Source organism: Sturnus vulgaris, chromosome 3 (assembly GCF_052056855.1).
Source record: "Sturnus vulgaris isolate bStuVul1 chromosome 3, bStuVul1.hap1, whole genome shotgun sequence".
Classification (NCBI taxonomy): domain Eukaryota; kingdom Metazoa; phylum Chordata; class Aves; order Passeriformes; family Sturnidae; genus Sturnus; species Sturnus vulgaris.
Window position 1 is genome coordinate 39,630,990 of NC_142245.1, and position 16,839 is coordinate 39,647,828.

Below are 16,839 nucleotides of genomic sequence, written 5' to 3' on the forward strand. Positions count from 1 at the left end.
GACAAGTGCAGCTGCTGCCACTGTAGGTAACCTGTGCCTACAACAGAACTGCTAAAAATAGTGTTTGATAGGAGTCTAGCTCAGGATTTGGAGTCAGACGCTGGCTTTATGCAGCTCCCACAGTAATTGCAGGGAATGTTTAGCAATGCTGGAAAAACCCCAGCAGGCTATAATCGAGTCTAAATACACTCAGCTCGTGATCTTTCCTGGGTTTTACCTTTTCAAAGAATAGACTGAAAGCCAGAGTTACCTGGAGAGCATGTTTGCATTCCTCAGCCTCGTTATCATATTCCATGCCTTGCCCATTGCACTGCACTTCCCCACTGCTGGGGAAGGTGATGCTGAGCAGGGCAGTGGTGGCAGCAGGGACACTGCCTCCATGCTCCAGGGACCGTGGGGAGGAGGATCCAAGACATCTCCTTAACTCTGGAGCTGGCTTCTGCTGTGACTGAAAGTGAAGGCTGAGCAGTGCATTTGATCCACCTGTCTGCTGGGATATCTGGGAGTGTATGTTGGATCATGGGAGACCTTGCAAGAAAACAGGAGTAGAAGCCAAAACACTGAAATCAGATTCTAGAGATGCAACTACACCTTTGAATACTCACTTCACTGCCATAGAGCAAGGAGGAAAATCTTAGTAAGAGACACTTGAACTTCTTGAGAATCATCTCTTGGCAATAATGACCTCTCATGCATATTTATGTACAGCACTTAGCTTTATAATGGACACTTGAAAGACATTTAATTCATTTTTTTTTGCCTAGGAATGAAGCTATGTAGAGTGTGGCAAAAGTGTTCCAGGGTCCAAATATTAAAATATAGAAGTGGTCCTGGTATTTCCTGCATGCCAGCCGAAAACTACGTCCTGGGAGTATGCTGCTCAAGAATGTGTGTGCTTGATGAAATGAGTATGTGTTTGCAAGCATATATACATACCTCTGAGTCAGTAAAAGCAGGTAGTTGTTACAGAACTTCAATCAGGCTTTCCTGGAAGAATTTCAGACAGGTCCTAGGGCTTGGTTAGGTCTGTAAAACCCTTTTGTTGCACAGAACTTAGTGTTATTCATTATGCACTGAAAGCAAAATCATATGACTACCCTTTCCTAAGTAACATAATTATCTTATTGATTCTTATGGGGCAAAACACTACTTTTATTGTTAATTAATACTGCCAAATCTGGTTATGCAATTCTGGATATAGGAAGTTCAGTTTAATGTGTGTTTATGGGGGAAAAAGTCTAAAAATAAATGTCTTAACTTTTTTTTCCCCGTTCAGAGTGTGAGTATAGATATCCCTTTGTGTGATCCCTGTTCTTAACACTACAGGAAATACAACCTATTTTCACTTTTCATTGGTGAAAAAGAAGCATAGATAACGAAACAGAAAAATGCCCTGTGAAAAACATATTTAATAAGCTTTAAGTAGCTGAACCAAAATGCACAAGGCAAAGAAACGTGATGCTGCTGTTAGGGAACCAAAGGAACCAAAGCTATTTTATGGGAAATGAAAAGAATACTTGCATAATTTCAAGGGCTTATACTTTGATTCTTATTTTATGTGAAAATGTATCAGGAAATTCTTATGTAGGGGCACACAAATAGTATCTTATCTGTCCCATGGAAAAGACAGTAAGGAAGATTCATTACACTCTAGGACATACAACGACTTTGTGATTCTTTCAGTTCTCAGCCAGTGCTCTAATGAAATTCTAGCCTGCTACATCTGCCATACCACACTGTTAATTAGTTTTCTATTTATTTAGCAGATCTAGAAGTGGAAAGCAATCTATTGCCAGTGAATTGTTTGACTTCTATGCTAAGTAGGCTGCATTCCAATCCTCTGATGTTGAAACTAGCATGAATCCAACTTTCATCTCATTGCCATGTCAAATTAGCACCCAGCAGATTCTACATACAAAGACTTTCTTTTTTTTCGCCCCTCATTCATTTGTAAAAGACCTTGGAAGATCTTGGAAGTCAAGAAACAGAAGCTGAGCAAATTTTCACCAATCTCTCTCCATCCTTCTTATATGGTTACAGCGGATTAAACATAGAAGGTACAGAGGCTGTGCTTTGTTTATATTAAAATAGAAACATTATGTTAAGCAGACCATGTTCACAATTTGAAACAAAAAAATACTGATGCATATTCTGCAACAGTTTGAGTAAAATACTATCCAGCCTAGGAGAAACCCAGAGTGCCTTGGCAAAGTTATGAGATGACTTTTGCACATGCTTTGCCATTTTCTATTTCTGTCAGAATTCTGTAATACATTGCAGCATCCAAACACAACATTGTGTATGTGACTTACTCCTGTCTTGCAGTGTCAACAAAGTCACTGGATTGTGAAAGTATAAAATGAAGCCAGATGGAATTAGAAAATAAATTGGCTAGAAATGAAGCCATTAATCCTGTCATACTGCATTGTAGGCTCTACAGTGTGCTGGGGGGAGTGTGAAAATGCAAATATACACCTTGACTTTGGAGTTTTCTTTGAACTTTAGGGGTTTCTAAAATCTAGATACAAACTCTGAATGTGCTTTTTTGGATCAGGCTGATCCTAAAGAAACCATTACTGTACAATTGAAAAGCAAAATGCTGCAGTAAATTTTAGCAAAGCATTGGCAAAACTGATCTCCTGCAGTACTGTTATTTGTGAAGCATCCTTGATAAAATTCTTATAATAGTCAAGGCATTGGTTTTGAGTAATATATTACGTAAATTAGAGAAATACAATATATAGCACAGGACAGAAACATAGAAAATCTGGGTCCAAGAGCACACTGGTGGTAGTGTTCACAAAAGAATAGCTCCTTTCAAGAGAGAGGAAATAAATCTCTTTTACTAGACCGAGTGATACTTTTGGAAAAAATGTTTTTGAATTTCAGGCCTGAAACAGAAATAGTGAACTTTAAGTGTTGGTTGAAAACCAGTTTGTGTGAGTTGAACTTCATTGTGTTAATTGATTAGATGGCTTGAAATTAACATAAGAAAAGCTTTCATAAAATAAAGATGGCATACTTAGAAAGTTTGAAGCCAGGACTAGGCTCAGACAAGAGTAGAAATTAGAAGATATCTGAAGGAGGCAGCATAGATGAAAAAGGGAAAAATGTGCCAAGTTTTGGACTGCAGGAATGTGCTCTCAACTCAGGACAGAAAACCAGAAAGACTGAAGACAAGTGAACCCAGCTCTTTTACTGATTTAAATTAATGGTTGTCTGTCTTTCTGCTGTTTGGAGTAGCGGGATTTTATTTTATTTTTTTTTTTCAGTGATAGATATTTTCTTGACTCGGCTGTTATTTCTTTAGCATGTTCCTCCCTTCCACCTTTAGGGAGAACAACCTAAAAGACTGGCAATTTTAACCCTGTGGGAAAAATATAGCCCAGCGTAGTGATATATTTAATGGTGACAAGAATTCCCTACTGCTTCCTGGAAGACTCTATTCCTACAGCTCAGTGTTTCATCACGGTAGAAAAAAGGAAACAAACTGAATGAGTCAGAGTAATTTTCCTAAATTTTTTTTAAGTTGTTTTCCTGTGTTTTTGGCATATTCAAAAGGACTGAACAGTACTCCTTAACAAAGCATGCCATTAAGTAAATGTTGCATGTTTATTGGTTGGGTTTGAACTTTTGATAGTCAGGAAAAGGAAAGAATATAAGCCAGGATTTATTCATCTTTTCCAGTGTTCACAGAGCTGAATGGACTGAAACAAATAGCTGAGGCTGGAGGCAAAAATCTGAAAGCTAAAATTCTGCTAATGAAGATCTATGATGTATAAGCATGTCTTCCAATGATTAGGAATAAACCCATGAGTTTCAGGAGCCTTAAATATACCTGGTCTGCAGTTTTCGCAAATGGATTGATTATCTGCATAAACATACGAAACAGTTGCCAGAAAAACTTCTGCTTATTATGAACTGCTCATAATCTTCCTGTAAGTTGCCAGAGCTGAATCTCAGCCATAACTCCCCTTGTTTCTGCCCAGATGGGAAAATTTGGCTTTATCATATCTGTCCCTGAGCTCTTGGTGTGTGTGATATGGTACATCTTCTCTTACTGGTTGCTTCTGCCTCAGTTCAGAGGGGGGCAGAGAGCTCATCCTGCAAACAGCTGCTGCAGCACTTCTCTTTTGATCAAGTTGTGTCTTATTTTCTGCAGTAGTATAAGAAAAGGAGTTTGTCTAAAGTCCCATATGCAACCAACAGATGCTTGTGAGCATGGATGTTGTATAATCAATGAGTGATAACTTATAAAATCTTTAAACTTGCAGAAAGAATTCAGAATTTCAGCAAATTTCTGTCTTGTCTGGCTGCTCGTTTCAATTCGTTACAGGAAAAAAAAGCCAGTTGTGCATAAACTCCATCTGTTCTTAAGGAGTAATGTGTATGTGTTTGGGAGGGATATTGGAGCAATGCTGTTGGAAAACCAGAGAAACTGAATAAGGGCTTGGGATTCCATTAGATGCTGCAATAATAAGCAATTCAACTTTTTGCAAAAATATTGGCAGAAAAATTTGATTGTTTAAGTGTAATGTATGCCTTGAAAGAAATGTTCTATGTTATTTAAATTTTGCCTTCATTTTGCAATGCTGTATAATACGTTTATACAAACTACAGCTCTAATCCTTGCTTATGCAGATGCTGTACTGAATTCCTTCTCTCAGTATTCAGTAGAGCAAGATACAGATTGTACTGAATAGTGGAATGAAAGACTGAGTGAAGGTGACATTTCATAACATGACTGACAACTCAGTTTAATTGTTCTTTTGGTCTGTGATACAAAGACAGAATTTTGTAACAAGATTTAGTTGAGAAACACCCAACATATGAGTCAAGGCAGTAAAATGTAAGTTTAGCTGTAGGAAACATAAAAAAGCATTTGTGGAAGGATAACATGAGGCATGTATTTCTCCTAATTTGTATTCCTTACTTTTCCACTAACTATACTCTGTAGTAGAGGTAGCTGGGGTAGGATATGGACTTAAATTTTTGGTGTGCTACAACACAGCAGCCAGCAGGACATATTACTGTAACAGGCAGAAACAGTCACCCCAGAAACCTCTACATTTCTTTAGGTTTGATGCAATTTTACAGAGCTGCAAAACAACTCTGGTGAAATCGTGTTTATGCCTGGAGATCCAAATGGATTGGAGAGACAGCAGAGAATAGATGGGGGAGGAGAGGAAGCACTGAGCTCTACTTTCCACAAAATAAGGCCTCTGGAAATGAGATGGTGCCAAAATCTCTGCATTTGTGCTTAAAAGGTTCTTTCTAGTTTAGGCAAGGAAGATCCTTGTCATGGCAAGCTTACAGGCTAATTGAAACCTTTGTGTGTCTGCACAACACAACAAAACAGAAAGTGGAAATACTATAACATCGTTTGTGTCAAAATATACAGTTTAGTTGTAGCAGCCATGAGAAAAGGGTGGATATTGATGCAGGATAAGGGGACATGTGGCACATGGAAGCTGACCAAACCAACAGCGCCAGGAGAGCAGCTCCACAGGAGAAGCCTGGGTAATTAGGCAGGAAAAAAATGGTGCAGAATGCTTAGAAAGTCAGGAATTGTGAGACGTATGGAAAGAAAAGCAAAACGGAGTAGATTTTATCGTCTGCATTTTGTGTTTGAAGTTGGAATAGCAGGTGAAATGAATAAGGAAGATGTAGCCACCTGAGAGGCTTTAAAGCTATCATCTGGCAGAAGGAAGGTGAGAAGGTGAACTGTGGAGGAGTAGTAAATTCAAGTTAAGAAAAGCTAAGGATATCTATTTTGGAGGTAAGCATGGCAGCGGAAGATTAAAGTAAGAGGGGGGGAAAGGAACAAACATGAGGATGGGAAGTGTATTACAGGGACAGAAGAAGGAACAGAAGCATTGGAAAAGGGAGGGAATATGCCCTTTGTAGGTGGGAGAGCATTAGATCTAGTAAACTATCTATGCAATACAGTAAGCAAAGCTGTAGAAGACGATAGAGGGTTACCATTTCTCTTAGTGGCCTCTCTGTATCTGCATGCAGTATCCAGTCTCAAGAACTTTATTTTGCTAGTAATGGAAGCACAGGGGAAAAAAAATCGTGTGGAAAGTTATAGAATTTTTCTCGTCTGCCCAACAGAGTCAAAACAGGGTGAAAGTTTCAGTGATGGTGTATCTGAGTATGGTCCAACACACACACAAAAAAAGTAACTTTTAAAGAAAAAGTAGGTTAACTTTTCAGGGAGGAACAGTTCTCTGGCCCTCCAGACATTGTGTGCTTGTGTGCTTTGCACTGTATTCAGTGAATGAATGCATTCTTAAAATGTCTGCAGTTACAAATTTTATTTTCCACAGCACATGCCGTCATGCCTCTGGCACTCTGTTTATCACCTCCTTACTGTGGCTGCTCTGTCCCATCCACGGCAAGTGCCCTTCGCCACCACCCTCTGAATTCCTCTGGGGTTCATTTTGTTCTTTGCTTCAGTTCTTTGCATTTTTTCTACTTTCATGTTACATTTTTGCTGCTGCCCATGTTGAGAGGCACCAAAGCTATCTGCTAAGTCATTTCCTCTCTTTTTAGCGCCGGATTCCCACAGGCACTGCTGAATGTTTCCCTCGTTTCGGGAAAAGCTTTCTTCTGCAGGTGATCTGGCACCCACAGCATTAGTTTGCTCTTTTCTTTTCTCTTTTTTTTTTCTTCTTTTCTTGCAGTTCACTCTCTATTTCCTTAAGTGAATTACAGATTCCAGTGAATACTTGGGTTTCTCTGACAGCAAATAAAAAAATATATAACTCCCATCTGCTGAGACTGAGGTTTTCTCTGAGAAGAGGTAAAGTCATCTCAGTGGTTCTTAAATTTTGGAAGATTTGACCTGTTTGGGGTGGTGGCAATGGAAGATGCAGAAGAAAGCTTTGTACATTCTGATCCTGGGGAATGTCTTCTCTGTTTCTTTTTTTTCCATTGACCTTTGAGAAAACAAGCTTTCCATCAACAGAGCCTTTCCCCTCCAGGATTTATGAGGACTAGAGATCAGGAGTGAGAAGTACCTGAGTTAGAGCATCTTTCTTCCACTGTCCTTCTTCATCACCAAAGGCATTATTAAAGGCCTATTATGCATTGGCCACTTCAGCACTCTAGTGGATTGGAGGGAATTATGCACTTAGTCCAGCACCACGTACAAATTATTTAAACAGGCCACCTGCTAGGACATCATGTAGTATCCAGCCTCTTTCACTGAGCACACTGTGACAGCCTGGTGGGCAGTTCCACTGACTTAATGCAGCAAAACCATTGCTAAAGTGCAGGGGTTTTTTTTATATGGTATAATCAATAATATAGCAGTATATATTAAAAATAAATTCTCTTATTTGATAATACATTTGAATGTTCCAGTTCATATCTGCATGTTTGTTAACTTTTCAAAAAGTGTTTTATCTTTTTATGTCTTTTTAAAAAAGGTAGTCATGTCATGAAAAAATACAAAATGCTGGCATTGAAACTCAGTATATTTGCAGTTAATGATATTGTGAAGTTTTCTAGTGTTTTAAGATCTATGATTTCTGCTGCTGCTTATTCTGGGGTCTTTTATTTCAGCATGTTTAAAGAGCTGATGTAATAGAAACAGTGATACAGATGAAATCTTTCCTTTTGCTGTTACAGACACTCTTTATGAGGGACAATTTTTAAACCTCCCAAATACAATCTCTGGATTTTTTTTTTTTTAAAGGAAAGCCCCTTTAAAGGGGATATTGTAATTTTAATCATTGTTTTGGAAAATTACGGATTAAATCCTGGCATCACTGAATCAAGTTAGTCATTGATGTCAGGTGGGCTTGAACCTTCTCTCTACTTTAAAGAACAATGTTACGTGTTTTCATGAACTCACTGTATTAAAAATCCACTCCTGCATTTATGCTCAAATATTCTTATTTCTGAATTACAAGAACCTGAACAAAGGTAATTATTTGCTTTACATCCCATGGCAGCAGAATAACTGCACACAGGAAAAGCTGATACCCAGGAAACCATTCTGAGAAAATGAAGAGATGGAGGTGAGTGTTTTCACAGGTTTCACTCATGTAGGAATGCTCATTCCCTTCTTCCTTGCTGGCAAGAAAATAATTTTAGAGTAAAGAGATCTCCTCGTTCTGCAGCCCTGGGCTTCTTCACAGAACAGTCATGGTATGATGTAAGATTTAAGATCACTACTTTATTTTACACCCATTACTGGCTCCAGACACAAACCTTGCCCCCAGGCCTGTCCTTTGCTAGGAGACACAGGGGGTCCTCATTTGTTCCTGCAGGTCTGTCTTTGTGACCATTTGTCTTTCTGTCATCACCTCTGAAATACAACCAGCAAGCACCATTCAACACAAATCAAACACTCTGTGTCTGAATTGGAGCAGAAACCTTTATGAGAAAGGATATTAGAGTATTGTTCTTGGAATTTTAAGCAATCTGCACCACTTTTCCATGGTGTAGATGGCCAAAAGGGAGTGCAAGTGCTCCTATAAATTTGCTTTGCTTGAAAATGCTGAATGTATGTGCTGTGCATTTCTGGCTTCAAAGTTCCCGAAGGTGCCAAACCCAAGTGAGAACTCGCGTGGTCATGCTGCACATGGTGCTGTCACCAGGAAGTTGCAGAAGGCAAGATCCCATTTCTGACCTCTCAATTTCTGTTTCATGCCAAAGGTAAGAACAGACACAAAACCTCTTTAGATTGGGAGATCTGTCGTTAAATTTATTTTCTAATTCACTGCTAAAACTTAAAGGCCCAAATACATTTCGCTGGTGATGTAGCCTTCTGTGAATGAAGATACCAACACCCAGAAGCCGTTTCTCAAGTCTCAAAGCCAATTATTCTAAAAACAAAGCCTTTGTTATGTTTGACTAAAGCGAAATAAATTTGAAATTCAGATTTCTTTTGAAAAGAATGGTCTGCTAATTGGTGTTGAGTTTTAAATGTTTGAGCTTGTTTATTTCTCTCACTTCCTTGAATGATGTTTCAGAATCGTTCCTGTTATTACAGTCTATTAAATCAGACTTATCAAAAAGGAAACATTTATTGATATCTTGAGAGATGTGAGTGTCTAATTAAGGTTGTGTTGCTGTGCATATTTTCTATGAAATGTTTCCTGCAATTTGACTTTAATCAGGTCTGAAGGGCCTTAATAAGTGTTTGGCTCAGTCACTTATATTTTGCTTCTTTCCCTGGACCAAGGGAGGAGGTTCTGTATCAGTTTGCAAAGTCACATAATTTACCATCAAGTGAGGAAATTCTGCCCCACGCTGTAATATTTATTTAAAACATTTGATCCTGGAAATGTTGGCAGCTGGTACTAAATGCACATTCTTGATGGAGCTGGTAAATCCAAAAGAAGCCTGGAGTATTTGTAGATTGCCATTTTGATGTGCAGTTAGACAGCTACTTTGCATATTGTGTGGCTATGTCACCCAGTTTTACTTGGAACTATGATTATTAGATGAAAAAATATTTTTAGGTTTCTGAATTCCTGGTTTCCAGTTTACGAGGTTGGTTTACTTTGTCTTGGACTTTTGTGCAAGGTCCCTGTTTGTGCATGTACTGTTATCCTCTGCTGTTTCCTTAATTACCTTTCTTGTTTCATGTGCAGATACCAGTGTTAGAGGGAAATTGACTGCCAAGATGTAGCCATTAAAACACCTGTCTCAGGCATGGGTTCCATTTTTCTTGTGCTATCCCTCATCTCTATTCCAAACTTCATCCTTCATTACGTAGGGTGTTTTGGTGCTATAATTTAAATCATATGGTATGTAACCTGATCTTAAAAGATAATAAAAATATTATCAGAGAACAGCTCTCTTTGTTTTCTTTGTGAAATACTGTCAATTTTGAGTGAAATGTCATATAATAAGCCTATTGACCAGATTTTTGGAGGAGCAATTAATAATGCAAGAATAAGCTTATCTAGGTAGCTATAACATCTCTGTCAAAAAGCTGTGTAATAGATTGTTATCTTAATTCTGCTGGCAGAAAGATGCAGTAACGCAGAACTCTTTTATATAGTATATTTAAAAATATATGTCCAGACATCTACTGTATATTAGTACACTGACAGATTCACACTTACATGAATAGATATATATTTGTGTGGGAAGACACAAATTTTCTTTTATCAGACTTTTCTAAATTTCGGCAATCTCTTTGTTGCTACTCTAATTAATATACTATGTAATAACTTCAAATTAAAGTTGTGATCTGCCTGTAATAGATGGTTTACATATAATAGGGAGAGACTACTTTTGCTGGTGATATCGTGGCCCAAGCAGATGTAGCAGATAAGGAGAGGAAGAAAGGAAAAATAGTTATTCCCCACTAAAGGGGCACTGTCTGATAGAACTGTCCCATGGTCTGATCAGAGTCCTGAGAGTTGCATGAGCACGGAGAAATTCAGCAGTGCCAGGGAATGCACCCCAGCGGCAGTGCTGCTCCGAAGAGCCTGGGGACAGTTTTGCCCCAAGGCTAACTAACACTTTCCCAAAGACTTGCCAGGCACTGTTTGATAAGCTGCCATGCTGTGTTGGATGAAATATCAACACTATGAGCACGGCCAGCCCAGGGTGAGCAGCACTATGGTCGCAACTTGATCCTGGTTCTGTTTGTTAAACTTTTCAGATGAGAGGCAGAAAAAAATCTGTATCAAAAGCTGACATTAAATGCAGATTTCTTTTGTCTCATTTCAGTGTCTTTCTAGATCATTACCCTTATTCAGATGACATTATTCTTAAAAGTCGCTCTAGTAAAGTGACTAAGACAGTGTTTAAAGAACAAAACAAGCCCTTTGATCTTCCTCAGACAAATATCACAAAATGTTAATTGATTAGTTTTCAGCTTTGACATGTTTTTTGGTTTTTTTTTCCTAAAAATGAAAAAAGCTAAAGATAGCTGATTCAATAACAAACTTCTAGAATGCTCCCAAATTAGATAATGTAATTAATACACAACTTATGAGCATTTATATTTGCAGACTTGGTAACAAATTCAGTCCACACAGTTTAGGAACAGTAAATGATCTTTAGGAAGAAATTAGTCTTGAGGTTTCTGTAAACTTCCTTCATTTATTTAATTCCTGATAGTCAATAGTTTTTAAAAGAAAAATTCTCACACTTTGGAATTTTTTTTTGTCAAGGATTTCTTTGTCAATGGTTCTTGTTTAAAAATGGAGGCAAATTATTATGTTCTGAAACAGAATATTCGTTCTTGAAATAACAATATAGGCTCCTCAGTTTACTCTGTTCTCCTTCAAATAAGTCTGCAAATTTTGCCTGTATCATCTTTTGCCTTTCAAATAATCCCTGTGTATCTATGAAGTGTGAAGATTCTGATGTAACAAGTAAGAAAGCAGCTGTCAAACAGAACCCTCTTTTTCTGCCCTTCCCCCTTTGCACACAGAAATTCAACCAGGAGAAAGCAGGATAAGAACAATACTGTGCTTGGAGAATAAAACTCTCCCAAATCCACTTTCCTCCTTCCTAGGTCAGCACTTGTTGATATTGGAAGCTGTTTGCCTGAAGAACAACCACGAGTCTCTTGATGATTTGTGAAGAAATCTGGAGTTGATTTGTGTAAGAAGAAGGAATGATGTTCTGTTTTATTCTACCAGAATCTCACAACCTTTCTGCTATGACACTTAAGCCCTACTGGAGTTCTGTGCCCAAGGTAGTAAATCTTTGTGTCTAGAGGTGGGCTCAGGTTCCCTCGTCAATTAATTAATGAAGGTTAGAAGTCTGAAGGATATTTCTGGAACCTAGATTGGCTGGGGAGTCCAAAGAGAACTGTGCTTATGAATCTAAACTACGAATTTGAACATTGCTTTTGTATATAAGAAAAAAGCACGCATCACCCATAACTTGAGAAAATTTGCAGACCTGTTTTGTTGGGGTTTTTGGTAGACCTGGCATTTGAGAAAAGTGTTTAAGGACATATGTTAGACCTCTAAGCACTTTGGTAATTGTGGTTTCAGCACTTGTACCCTTCTGTCTGCTAGGGGCTCTAGGTCTGTCTCTCAGCAGAATTCGAGGCATCTGTAAGTACAGAATTTTTGTGTTTTACACCTAATTCAGTTGTTTAGGCACCAAAGACAAATACTGTAATCCTGTACATCAAACTCACACAAAAAAAATGTTTTTCAGATTTCCTTTCAGTTCAGTGCCACCCGTGGGGATACACCTCCCATCTGTGAGATGACTCTGTCACACTAGTATGGAGACAGCTAGACTTCTCATAGCTTAGGCGGGTGGCAGACTCCATTTAGAATGCTGTGATTCAGCTGTAGGAAATTTCTTTTTGGGAAGGGAAAAAAAAAAGGGAAATTTATGCAGGATGCCATTTGGAAAGATCTCAGCCTCAAGATTAGGTGGACTCATGAAAGTACTTTCTTGAAAACACATGGCTGCACCCCACTGCCTTCAGATACGTGATGATACTTCAGAATCAGCCTCAGAAAAAAGGAATATTACTCATTTTTGGTGTTTACCACTAAAGTTGAGTATTGAAAGAACTTACCTGCAATTTCCAGTAGCTTGTGTTTTTTATTTTTATTTAATCTTTATATATCTTGTGATTTCTGAATTTAAACAAATTAAGAAAAACAGTAAAAAATGTAGAAAGAGTACAAACAAATAAAGGGGAGCTTCTATTGTTGGAAATCTTAACCTGTTTGGTAATCCTGACAGTGCTATAATTTGAGTCCTTATAATCAGTTCCATTACCTTTTTTGTTTTCCTTTCTTTCTTTTTTTGCTCTCCAGGAGTTAGGATTTTGCATTGGGACCCAAAGTCTGGATCTGCTATGGGACTCTGATCAAGGAAGTGAGGAATGGCTGAAGCAAAACCTCTGAAGGCACAGATCACTAGGTAGGCACGTGGTGTTGCCTTTAAGAATGCACCGAAAACATCAGTGTTGCATTTTCGCAGTTGAATTTGTGTGTTTTCATCTTCTGGAAGCAGAGGTTGTTCTAACAGATCAGAAATCTGTGGATGCAGATTGGTTTCAGCAGAAGCAAAGCGCTCAGCACAGGTAACAGTTTTTGTCCTATATTCTGTTTAAGGAATGTGAGCTAACTAGTGCACAGGCCACAGGTCCCCTTGGTCTGCATTTTCTGCCTCCTCAGAGGGCTCCTTTCCACAGAAATATTTGGGCCTGGAGAAGGCGCCTTGTCCTTACCAGGACATGCTGGCTGGAGGTGCTGTCAGCTGACAGGCACATGTGGATGATGCCTAGCTCAGGCTTATGATCTTTGTCCATTCCTCAATTTTCCTGTGCCACTTCCTTTTGGGAAAAGTAGAGATAATTGCTCTCCTCATCATTAACATGGCACTCCTGGGCACTACAACCTCTGACTTTGGGGATTTTTTTTTTTTTTTTGGTGTGTATGTGTGGGTACTTACTTGGTATTACAAATTAAAGTCTTTTACAGGACTCTGTTGTACCTATTCCCTGACTTTGGCCTTAGTTCATTCACCTTTCTTATCCCAAAAAAGGACCTTAGCTGGTGTGCTATTTTTTATCTCCTCGCTTTGGGAATGTTAATAGCATAAAGGTAATCCCCAAGGTCCTTGCTCGAGCCAAAGACTCTGAATTTTTATTTTTTTTTTTTTTTTACAGTCCTCCATATAAAAACTTTTTGCTATGCCTGCCTCTAACCCTTCTTCTTCCAAGTTTATTCAAGTATATCATCTCCCTGATGCCCTCTTCTTCCAACCTTTACCAGCTTGATGCATTTTTTCCACTTGCCTGTTAGTCCACTGTGTGATGTACATGTATATATACAAGGAAGTCCTACTTCTCCTTCCTGCAAATCCACCCCCAGAGAAAAAGAGGCACATCATTATCGAGGTGGGCAAGTATGTTTGGCTAAGTTAACACATAAATGCTTCAATTTGTTCAGGATAGACAAGTCCAGGTAAAATTGAAATCTTACCAGCTGACAGACAAAACTGACATTTGTTTTTTTTTAAATTCACATTCAAGGAATTTAAGTACTTCAGCAATACCTAATATTGTATCTGTGGTCACAATTGGCTATGTAGACTTATAGAAAAGAAAAAGGCAAGAGGGAGAAGATTTAGGCTAAAGGATAATAACAGATTAAAAAAAATAGTGATGCAATTTCAATTGTTAAAGACTAATTTTTTATTATGTCGTATACAGCTTTACTATTTTGGGATCTGCTAAACAAAGCCGTTTCACTTAACCATTGAGTAACACAGGCAAAGTTATTGAAAATAGCAAAATCAGTGTTTTAAGATGAAAAGCAGTAAGTTCAGAACAAATGAAATATAGATGGCTTTATTGGATTTAATTACATATGAAACTGAATACATAGAACACAAACTACCATTTATTAGGACAATGTATTATGAACTTCAGATATGCATATTGTTAATACGAAAAACTGAGTCTGGACAGAGAAATACTACTGCCCTTGAGGAACTACTATTTTGCAATTGATTCAGTAGGTTTTTAAATTATAGCACAAAAGCACATTCTAAAATCTCTTGTTCTGCTTCCTGAATGCAGAATTTACTGTCCCACTTGTGTGAGCTGCAGCCCTGTCTGGCACAGCTATGTGTGTACTGGAGGATAAAAAGGGGTGGAAGGCAGAGATAATTTTCAGTTGAAGAGGCAACTCTTTTTGACAACATAGTATTAAAAGAATTAATATGCCCATATTTCAGTACTAGTATTTTAATGTCATTTATTCTTCCACCTATAGAAAAAATGTTAAGTTAGTTTTGAACTAATAATTCTGAAAATAAATTAATATTCTAGTATATCTAGCTATAATATTAGTATATTCTATTTAATAAAAAAAAAGTTCTGTTTTCATAAAAATCCTTGTCTCATAAAAACAAAGTCTCCTGAATAAGTGTATTGAACACAGTAAAACTGTGGCAAAACCAGTGTCATTTAATTATCTGACTTGGAAGTCTAATTAAAGTATACTTAACTGCACCTTGTATCATACTAAAAAATATCGTGTTTATTACTACTGGTGTTAAAGGAAACTTGTACAGGACTCAAGCTTGGTCTTTTATTACTGAAAACACAAATCCATTTAAAACTTCAGTCAAGCTCTCATTAACATGTTTTATTTCAATTTTATTCAGAGCTGAAACAAGAGTTTCATTTACAGCTGAGGAAAGCAAAGATGAAACTTTGTTCTTTCTTTTGTGCTCAGCCATACAATTTATTTTTCTCCTGGCAATGGATTTTAAATCTCTTTCCCCTTTTTTTTTTTTTTTTTTTTTTTTAATGGGAACTGTTTTAGTAAGCACTGACATTAGAGCTGACAATGCTTTGTGTGGTTTCTTTCCTTTTGCCTGGTTTCTGTGTCTGTGTGTGCAGGCATGCATTCATTAACGTAATTCCTCAACATTCAACAAGAGTGCATCATAAACCAGAGGAAAAAAGCCTCATAAATATTTAGATCCTCCACCTACCTTCCAAAACTGAAGTGAAAAAGAGTATTTAGTGTGGACTTGGTTTGAGTTAATCTGCATATGAACTGAAAGGGGGTACAAAAGGATGAAAAGGTGGTGGAAACGAGCATACAAACCCCATAGTCTCCAGGGGGCCATTCATCTTGTTCTTGTCAATACAATCTCAGTCTCGCTGCTTGGCTGTACTCTGCGCATGACCCAGCCTGGCTTTGCAAAGGATGGGCGAGATTAAGCCTGGTTTGCTTCTGTCGGGTACTTTTGCCAGAGAAGAAAAATACCTTTAGGAAGCTGGAGAAATTTCTCTACCTGCTTGTGGTCCACACACCGACATACATATTAAATCACTTACAAAAAGGACAAGTAGGTTATATGAAAAGCAATTTTAGGTCATTTGACAATTAATGAGAGGTAATGACATCACGATGTAGCTTAAAGCATGCTAGAAACCCATACAACTTGGACCAAGGGTTGTATAGATTTACATATAAAACTCCACTATTTCTAACAAACAACAGTGTCAAAAATTGCAGATGAAAATTCACGACATAGTGTACCCTCACAATTGAACAGTCACAGAATAATTTAGGATTCTGTAAATTGTTTTTATATATTTTAATTTTTAAAAATGAGGGAATATGTAATGCATTCTTTTTTATGATCGGAGACAAATTAATTTTCAGTTATTACATCATACTATCGACATACAAGGACTTCTGATCTACAACTGCTGTTTACAGGTATTCTTCTCAGCCAAAAGGGCATAAAGACCACTCAAGTCTCTTATCAGACAGAATTAATGATTTCACAAAAACCAAAATTCTTGATCATAAACAGCCAAAATAGCATTTTTGTTTCCTTTTGAGGACAAGCTTATAATGAACTATGTGTAATTACTGAATTAATCAAATTCCACACAGTCAGATGAACTGAATTACAGAAAAATTATATAAATACTACATGCAAAATGGTAATTTTAGCCACATAACCATTTCTCTTACTACTTCTATTCTATTCTTCTATTATGGACTTATGATAACAGAGAAGTCCAAGCACACTGTTTTCAAATTAATCTCTATTTCAGTCTCTTCTTTAAATGAACTCAGCCAAAGTGGGTTTGTTTGTTTGGTTTTTGTTACCAGATCTCCTCAAAACCCTGTCAGTGACCACACCAGTGTGACATCAGGTACAAGCAGGAGCACACAAGCTGCTCTGACTCCCCCACTCACCACCTGGTGCCACTCTGCCACGCAGGACTCTGCCTACACAGACAAACTAACGAAGCACCAGGATGTATCTGTAGCCAGAGGGATCATTGATTTTGCTATGAACCTGTAAGACAGGTGCATACAAGCTTCAAAATGGGACAAAATACCAATTATG

The 16,839-nt window shown here is 37.8% G+C and overlaps 1 long non-coding RNA gene across 1 annotated transcript; it reads left to right on the forward strand.

Moving 5' to 3' along the window:
- The first annotated feature begins 952 nt into the window (after positions 1-952).
- LOC148224291 (uncharacterized) lies at positions 953-15,541 on the forward strand. Its single transcript, XR_015802300.1, has 2 exons — positions 953-11,674; positions 12,765-15,541. It is a non-coding gene; the product is annotated as an uncharacterized LOC148224291 (long non-coding RNA).
- The last annotated feature ends 1,298 nt before the right edge of the window (positions 15,542-16,839 follow it).